Source organism: Dasypus novemcinctus, chromosome 28 (assembly GCF_030445035.2).
Source record: "Dasypus novemcinctus isolate mDasNov1 chromosome 28, mDasNov1.1.hap2, whole genome shotgun sequence".
Taxonomy (NCBI): domain Eukaryota; kingdom Metazoa; phylum Chordata; class Mammalia; order Cingulata; family Dasypodidae; genus Dasypus; species Dasypus novemcinctus.
The window spans coordinates 31,912,258-31,919,550 of record NC_080700.1 but is presented as its reverse complement, the minus strand read 5'-3'; the positions used below and the strand labels follow the sequence as shown (position 1 = coordinate 31,919,550).

General features: G+C 42.2%; 1 protein-coding gene across 3 annotated transcripts in view; it reads left to right on the top strand.

Moving 5' to 3' along the window:
• Positions 1-47: 47 nt before the first annotated feature.
• The window catches only part of WDR27 (WD repeat domain 27), a 397,567-nt gene continuing 390,321 nt past the window's right edge, over positions 48-7,293 (top strand). Inside the window, exon 1 of one of the 3 annotated variants that reach the window (XM_058289718.2) lies at positions 48-247. The gene's annotated coding sequence lies outside the window, so the exon portion shown is untranslated. The remainder of the gene's footprint in view (positions 248-7,293) is intronic. The other 2 variants (XM_058289717.2, XM_058289719.2) reach the window with 2 other exon arrangements.

The window sequence follows — 7,293 nt, the reverse complement described above, 5'->3', positions numbered from 1 at the left end:
GGGCTCTCGCGAGAAGGAGGAAGTGGGCGTGGCAGGTGCGCGGCGGCGCGTACCGGTAACCCTGGAGACGCGGGCGGCGGGGCGCGCGGCCGCGAGCGGGGCCCGACGCCGGGAAGCGTGGAGGGCGGCGCGGGTCGTCGTGGGGCCGTAGGCTGCGGTGTCCTGCTTCCGTCCTCTTGGCGTCGCCCAGCTTCACTGAGCGTCTCCTCGGTGCGGCGCCGCCTTAGGCTCCGAGAAGGAGCCCCGGGTAAGCGACGGGCCGTCCTCAGACCACGGGTCTGCGTACCTGTTTCCTTTTCCCTGTTCTCTGAAGGCCATAATCCTTTCTGAAATGCTCCCCAAAAGCTTCAGAAGAAGATTGTAAGGTCAGAATTAATTTTGTTAGTTTGGAGTGGGGTGCGAAGGGACGCCCGTTGTGCCCTTTGGTAACGATTCCCCTATGAAAGATTTTTTTTTGCACCCTTTAGTGTCATACTTTTTTGTTTTGATTCCAAATCCTGTGCGTTTTAGAACTTGCTCAGTTATATTTTTGGAAACAGGCACAGTGTAAATATGAAAAACATGCAACAGTTCTTACCTCCTTTCTGTAGAATCCGGACTCTTTCCCATCTACCTGCAAAACTTCTGCCTTGGGCAGGATGCGAAAGGGGTTTGGCTACCCCACCTTAACTTGGGGCGAGTCAAAAGAAAACCTGTGTTGCACTGTTTTTATGATTACATTGAATTGTTATATTTGCAGCCACTTAAGGATTTGTAAAACTGGCACGGCATTCTTAAGGCTGCTTATTTCCTCAGGTTGGTTTAATGACTGAAGTTGGGATAAATTGCAACTGAGTGGATAGGGATGCACTGGTATTATGTGTTAAATGATTTAGATGGCACTAGTGGTTTTCAAGTTTTATCTCATAGATAGGTGTAATACCCCTAGTAAACCTAGGCTACAGGCAGGCAGTACCCTAGCTGTGACCACACATTTTGTTTCCCAGTTATGAAAGCATGTTAGACTGGAATACAAGACAGTGAATATGATGTAGGGATATGTTTGAATCTGTTTAAATCATTTAAAAAGGAAATGGTTTTAAAGATTTAGCATCATAACTATTATTAGTAACCAATATTTTTGCTTACCTTAGGTACTTGGTGCCCCAAAGGAGTGCAAAATGAGTGGTTTGAAAACTTAAAGTCTATGCAGTTAGGCTGTCCTCAGTTCCAGCTAACAACAGAAAGACTACATATTTTTTTAAAGAAAAATTAAAGCAAGTAAATATAGAGTCATATTTCTCCTTCCTTCCTCTCCTCTCCTTCCTTCCTTCCTTCCTTCCTTCCTTCCTTCCTTCCTTCCTTCCTTCCTTCCTTCCTTCCTTCCTTCCTTCCTTCCTTCCTTCCTTCCTTCCTTCCTTCCTTCCTTCCTTCCTTCCTTCCTTCCTTCCTTCCTTCCTTCCTTCCTTCCTTCCTTCCTTCCTTCCTTCCTTCCTTCCTTCCTTCCTTCCTTCCTTCCTTCCTTCCTTCCTTCCTTCCTGTCTCTCCTTCTTTCTTCCTTTCCTTTCTTTTCCTTTTCCTTTTCCTTTTCCTTTTCCTTTCCTTTTCCTTTCCTTTTCCTTTCCTTTTCCTTTCCTTTTCCTTTCCTTTCTGCTTAAAGACATAGAAACGCTTGGGTTTAATTTAGCACTTTTCCCACATCCCAGTTACCAGCCACTGCTCAATTTTATACTACTTCTGTGTTCAAGGTAGTTAAAATTAGAACCTCTCTCCTTGTCCTGGCTAGTGTAGAGAACTGTAAAGTATTATTGCTGTAAAGTAATCCATCAAAAATACTTTAATTATGGTACCATAGTCATTTTCCTATGGGAACCTTGTTGAGACCAGCTCAACAAAAGAACAACTCGAATGGGAGGTGCCGCAGAACTGAAGAAAGAGACACAAGAAGTGGTTCAAGATGGGAACAGGGGACTCAGTCTCAAGGGCTAAGAGCCTCGACCCAAGCTTCCACATCATATTTATTGAACATTTCGGGGATGGGAATATAGCTACTGTTATTACTTTTTAGATAACACTTTGCCAGAGCAATCATGCTACATTTTCCCCATGGGGTGCAGGGCTCAAATGTTTCTGCAAACAATCACAGGTTGTTCAGGACAGTGTTCTGTCTTGAAATGACTGATGTTCAAGGTCCATACCCCCATTTGCTGCTTGGAAACATATTAACCTCTGGCTGCTCATGGAAACTTTTTAGCTCCCTGCTGTTTCTCTACAGTTCACCCTTTTTGTTTTTGCAAAGCGCTGTTTTTGCAAAGGAATGAATGCAGCTGGGGCAGTTTCTTGTTTTAATCCTGGGAAGGTTTGTTGCGTGCATCTAAGGAGTAAACACATACAAAACAGACAGGAACAGATGATTAATATACCTCCTAGAATACCCCCTCCCCAATCTTTAATCCGTGTTATGGGATTTAGGGATCTTAATCCCTCCTCAATTCCTGTCATAGTTTGTGAGACAGGAAGCATTTGCACATGAGCATGTTGTATTTTAGTTACTTGTGTTTGTAATTGAGAAATATCTAAGCTTAAATTATCTCTATGGCCACGTAAATGACACTTTACTTATTCGCAAGGAATATTCACAAGCATATGCGTAGGGGGTTCCACAAAAACTAGATATATTCCAATCACATTTTAGGTGTAAGCGCGTATTTACAGTTTGTAATTCTTCTCCCAAGCTCAAAATTGCATTTTCCAAGTCTACTAGACAAGTACTTATCTCTTTGTCAATTAGAGTTTGACTTCCCCAAGCCAAAGTGGCATTCTTGTGCCATTCTTGAATAAACTCAGCTTCTTAATACTTTGATGTAATGCCACTCCCGAAACAGCTGCCACAGTAATAAGAGCAATTATGCCCATAACAGCAGCTATCAATAGTCCTATCATTCTTTTTGTGCATTTCAGAACTTGTTGTAAAACTACTAATAAAGCATGCATGTCAGGGGAGGATTTGGAACGTATGCCCAATAAGTGTAATTTATAACGTATGCCCAATAAGTGCATACTTACAGATACAGTTATAATGGCTAACATGGAGACCAACAAATTTGGTGCAGTTACTGGTGACTCATTCCTCTGTTGTTTAGCTTCCTGACACAGACGTTTAATCTGTCCCTATGTGGGGGCTGGGGCAGCTCGAGTCTTTGGAGTGGGACCCAGTTTGATTGTCTCCAGTGTTAGACCTTCCATTTGTCTTACTGGGGGTCCCAGATCCCACAGGAATTTCCGTCATTTTGCATTCATTGCTTTATTCTATGCACAGTACCCACACAGGATGTTCGTCTCCTGGGGAAACACAAGCAAACCCTTGTCCCCAGATTAACATCTTTCCCATTGACCATTTATTGGTCAACAGATCATTCCACCAGATGAATGGTAATTCATCTGTTTGATTCTGTTTATGATGTTGGAAATGCCGTTCAGCTGCTGTAATCTGTAAAGTAGCCTCATAATTAAGAAAATTGAGAGTAAATAGTGCTTTATGTAGGTGGGTATGTGGTGTCTCTCTATCTCCCCCCTTTTGTTTTTGTAATATTCTTTTAAGAATCTGATAAGTATGTTCCACAGTAGCTTGTCCTTGCGGGTTATAGGGGAGACCTGTGACATGTGAAATACCCCAAAGGTCAAAAAAGTGTTTTAAGGTGTTACAAACGTAAGTGGGAGCATTTTATGTTTTGATGGATTTAGGGAGCCCCATTGTTGCAAAATAGCTTGGATGTGTTGACATGGCAAGCAATTTCACCAGTTTGAGTTGTAGCCCAAATAAATCCAGAGTATGTATCTACAGAAACATGACCATAACACACTTTGCCATATGATGCTACATGAGTGACATCCATTTGCCACAACTGGTTGGCTTGAAGCTCACAGGGATTCACAACAGGCTCTGTTTAGGATTATTAAGAATTTGACAAGAAGGACGAGTTTGAATAATTTCCTTAGCTTTCCTTAGCTTGTTCAGGTTAGAGGATAACAAGCTTGTAAACCTGATACGTCCACATACGTTAATTCATGAAAATGCCTTGCTTCCTGTAAAACAGGAGAGACCAATTCATCAGTGGCAGCATTACCTTAAACTCATGGTCCGGGGAGATTAGGATGTGACTGAATATGGATAATATAGAATGGATTAGTTCTGCGTTAAATAGTCTGCTGAAGTTTATCAAACAATGCATAATGAAAATATTCCAAATTAGGTTTAATCAAAGCTATCTCAATTGAATGAGTAACTGGGACAATATAAGCTGAGTAGGATAAAATATTTATAGATTCTGGAATATCTTGCAAAGCAGTAAGTACTGCTATCAATTCAGATTGTTGCACAGAAAAGCCAGGAGTTGAAATTTGCTTTGTCTTATATCCCATGTATGCAGTCCAGACCCATCAGTAAAATAGTAGGGGCGTCAGGAATTGGCTTAAACTTTGGTATAGTAGACAAAATCCATTGAGTGCATTTAATAAATGCAACTTGGGGCATTTAGGATAATGATTGTCTATTTTTTCTGCATAAGCAGCAAAAGCTATTTGCCAAAGCAAATGATTTTGAAAGCAAGAATCCACTTCCTGATGGAGGAGTGGGAGAATAACATGGGAGGGTCGTGTCCATGCATTGGACGAGTACGTTGCCTTCCTTTAAGCACCAATTGCGCTATAAAGTCAACATAAGGAGACAAAGATTTGACTATGCTATTAGGTAATAACAGCCATTCTACAGTACTTTCCTGTTGCATAATAATCCCGGTAGGAGAATGTAATGATGGCATAATAATCAATTGCAAAGGTTTTTCAGGGTCATTCCGTTCTATCTGAGCATTCCTGAATTTTCTCTTCAGTAATCCTTAATTTTTGTGCAGCCTCTTTTGTTAATTGTCGAGGGCTATTCAATTGAGCATTACCCTGGAGCACTGAAAGATAACCCATATGTTAAAATACCCTCCTTAGGTCTTAGCCAGTTTATCTCTCCTAGCAGTTTTTGTAAGTCATTTAAATTCTGGATAGAATCTTTACAAATTTGAACCTTTTGGGGTTTGATTTTAATTTTGTCAACTACAGATCTTAAATAGTTAATTGAAATAGTTTTTTGTATTCTGGGGCTGAGTCAAGGTCTCTTCTAAAATTTTATACATTTTTAAAAAAGATTTATTTCTCCCCCTTTCCCCCCTATTGTCTGCTCTCTGTGTCCATTTGCTGTGTCTTCTTCTGTGTCCACTTGCATTGTCAGGCAGCACTGGGAAACTGTCTTTTATTTTTTGTTGACTCATCTTGCGGTGTCACCTGTCCGTGTGTGCAGTGCCACTCCTGGGGCGGCCTGTGCTTTTTTCACACGGGGCGGCTCTCCTTGCTGGGCGCACTCCTTGTGTGTGTGACTCCCCTGCACGGGGGCGCCCCTGCGTGGCATGTCACTTCTTGCGCACGACAGCACTGCGCATGGGCCAGGTTACACAGGTCAGGAGGCCCTGCGTATCAAACCCTTGACCCTCCATATGGTAGGCAGATGCTCTATCAGTTGAGCCACATCTGCTTCCCAAGTTTTATACATTTTAACTAACTCCTCTGGAGAGGAGGCAGAGCATAGTATATCACCCATGTAATGAAGAATGTACCAAGAATACTTGAATCTAATTGGCTCTATGGCCTTGGCTACAATGTTTTGGCATATGGTAGGACTGTTAAGCATTTCTCATGGGAAATATTTCCACTGAAACCTTTTCATAGGCTCTGTATTATTAAATGAAATCACTGAAAATGCAGATTTTTCTCAATCTTTACGGGCCAAAGGTATAGTAAAAAAGCAATCTTTTAAATCATTTACTATAAGCAGCCAATTCTTAGGGATCATAGATAGCATGGGTAAGCCAGGCTTGCAAGGCACCCGTAGGTTGAATTACTGCATTAACAGCTCGCAGATGAGGTAACAGTCTCCACTTCCCAGATTTTTTCTTAATTGGAAATACTGGCGAATTCCAAGGACTAAAGGATTCTTCAATTTGACCTTTATGTAACTGTTCCCTAACTAGTTCATGAAGTGCCTCCAACTTCTCTTCAGGCAAAGGGCACTGCTCCTCCCATACTGGGGTAGAAGTAGTCCATTTAAGCGAGATGGGTTTAGGCCGTCCAAGAAGGCTCGACTGAACAGTGGCCCTTCTCGAGTTTCATTAGCTACAGGTGAAATGGGGTTAATTATTCCCTGATGGGATTTACCTAATCCCAAACTAGGAAGATGTCTTTGTCTCTACATTCCTTGTTGATTCTGTTTACCATACTGTCCAAATTTGGGGATGTAAATTTCAGCCTGCCTTTGTTCTAACAAACCCCCACCCCCTAGATTAATGGGTAAATTGGCAACATAAGGTTGTAAAGTAGCAGGCTGACCATCAGGTCCTTGGCAAGAAGAAATCTGAGCACTTTGCATTAACCCTCTGGGAGTACCAAGTTCCACAACAGAAATAGAGGCTTTTTGCAAGGGCCATGAGGAAGGCCAATGACTAGTACTAATAATTGAAATATCAGCCCCAGTGGCAACAAGCTCCTTAAAGGATTTACTTTAGGTAATTACTTCACATATGGGGCGGGACTCAAGAATCTTTTCACTGAGAAAAACTCCTGCTGTGCCTGTACTTCTAAAACCTTTGTCACTGCGAGTTCTTGTGCTGTTTCCTATAGGGATAGAGGGAAGCAGAAGTAATTGAGCTGTACAATCTCCCAAATTAGCCTTCCATGGGATGGATGTGGCCATAACAATTTGAATTTCCCCTTGATAATCACAATCAATTATTCCAGTATGCACCCTGACTCCTTGTGAAGAAAGATTACACCTTCCAAGGAGAAGGCCAACTGTGCCAGCCGGCAGTGGCCCTTTAAATTCAGGTCTTACTTGGACTGGGTTATCCCCAGGGAGTAAGATAACAGGTTCTGCAGCAGGGAAGCTCTGGCTGTGCTTCCTGTTGTTGCAGGGGATAATTCCAGGGCACTGTGGAGTACTGCTGATGGTTGGGAGTGACCTGCTGAACAGGGAATGCCCCCTTTTTGTATGGGGCTGGGAGCTGGCCCCGCTGGAAGTTTACCAATAAAGGGTCCCATCTTTATGATATACAGAGCAGCACTGATTAGACCAATGCCTCCCTTTACCGCAATGGGACCATAGACTTGGCTGTTTTTGAGATGCCTCGCTCTGTTTTAAATTTGACATTGTTTTTTCTCTAAATCTTTTTCAACATTCTCTCTTCATATGGCCAAGTTTTCCACAATTAAAACATT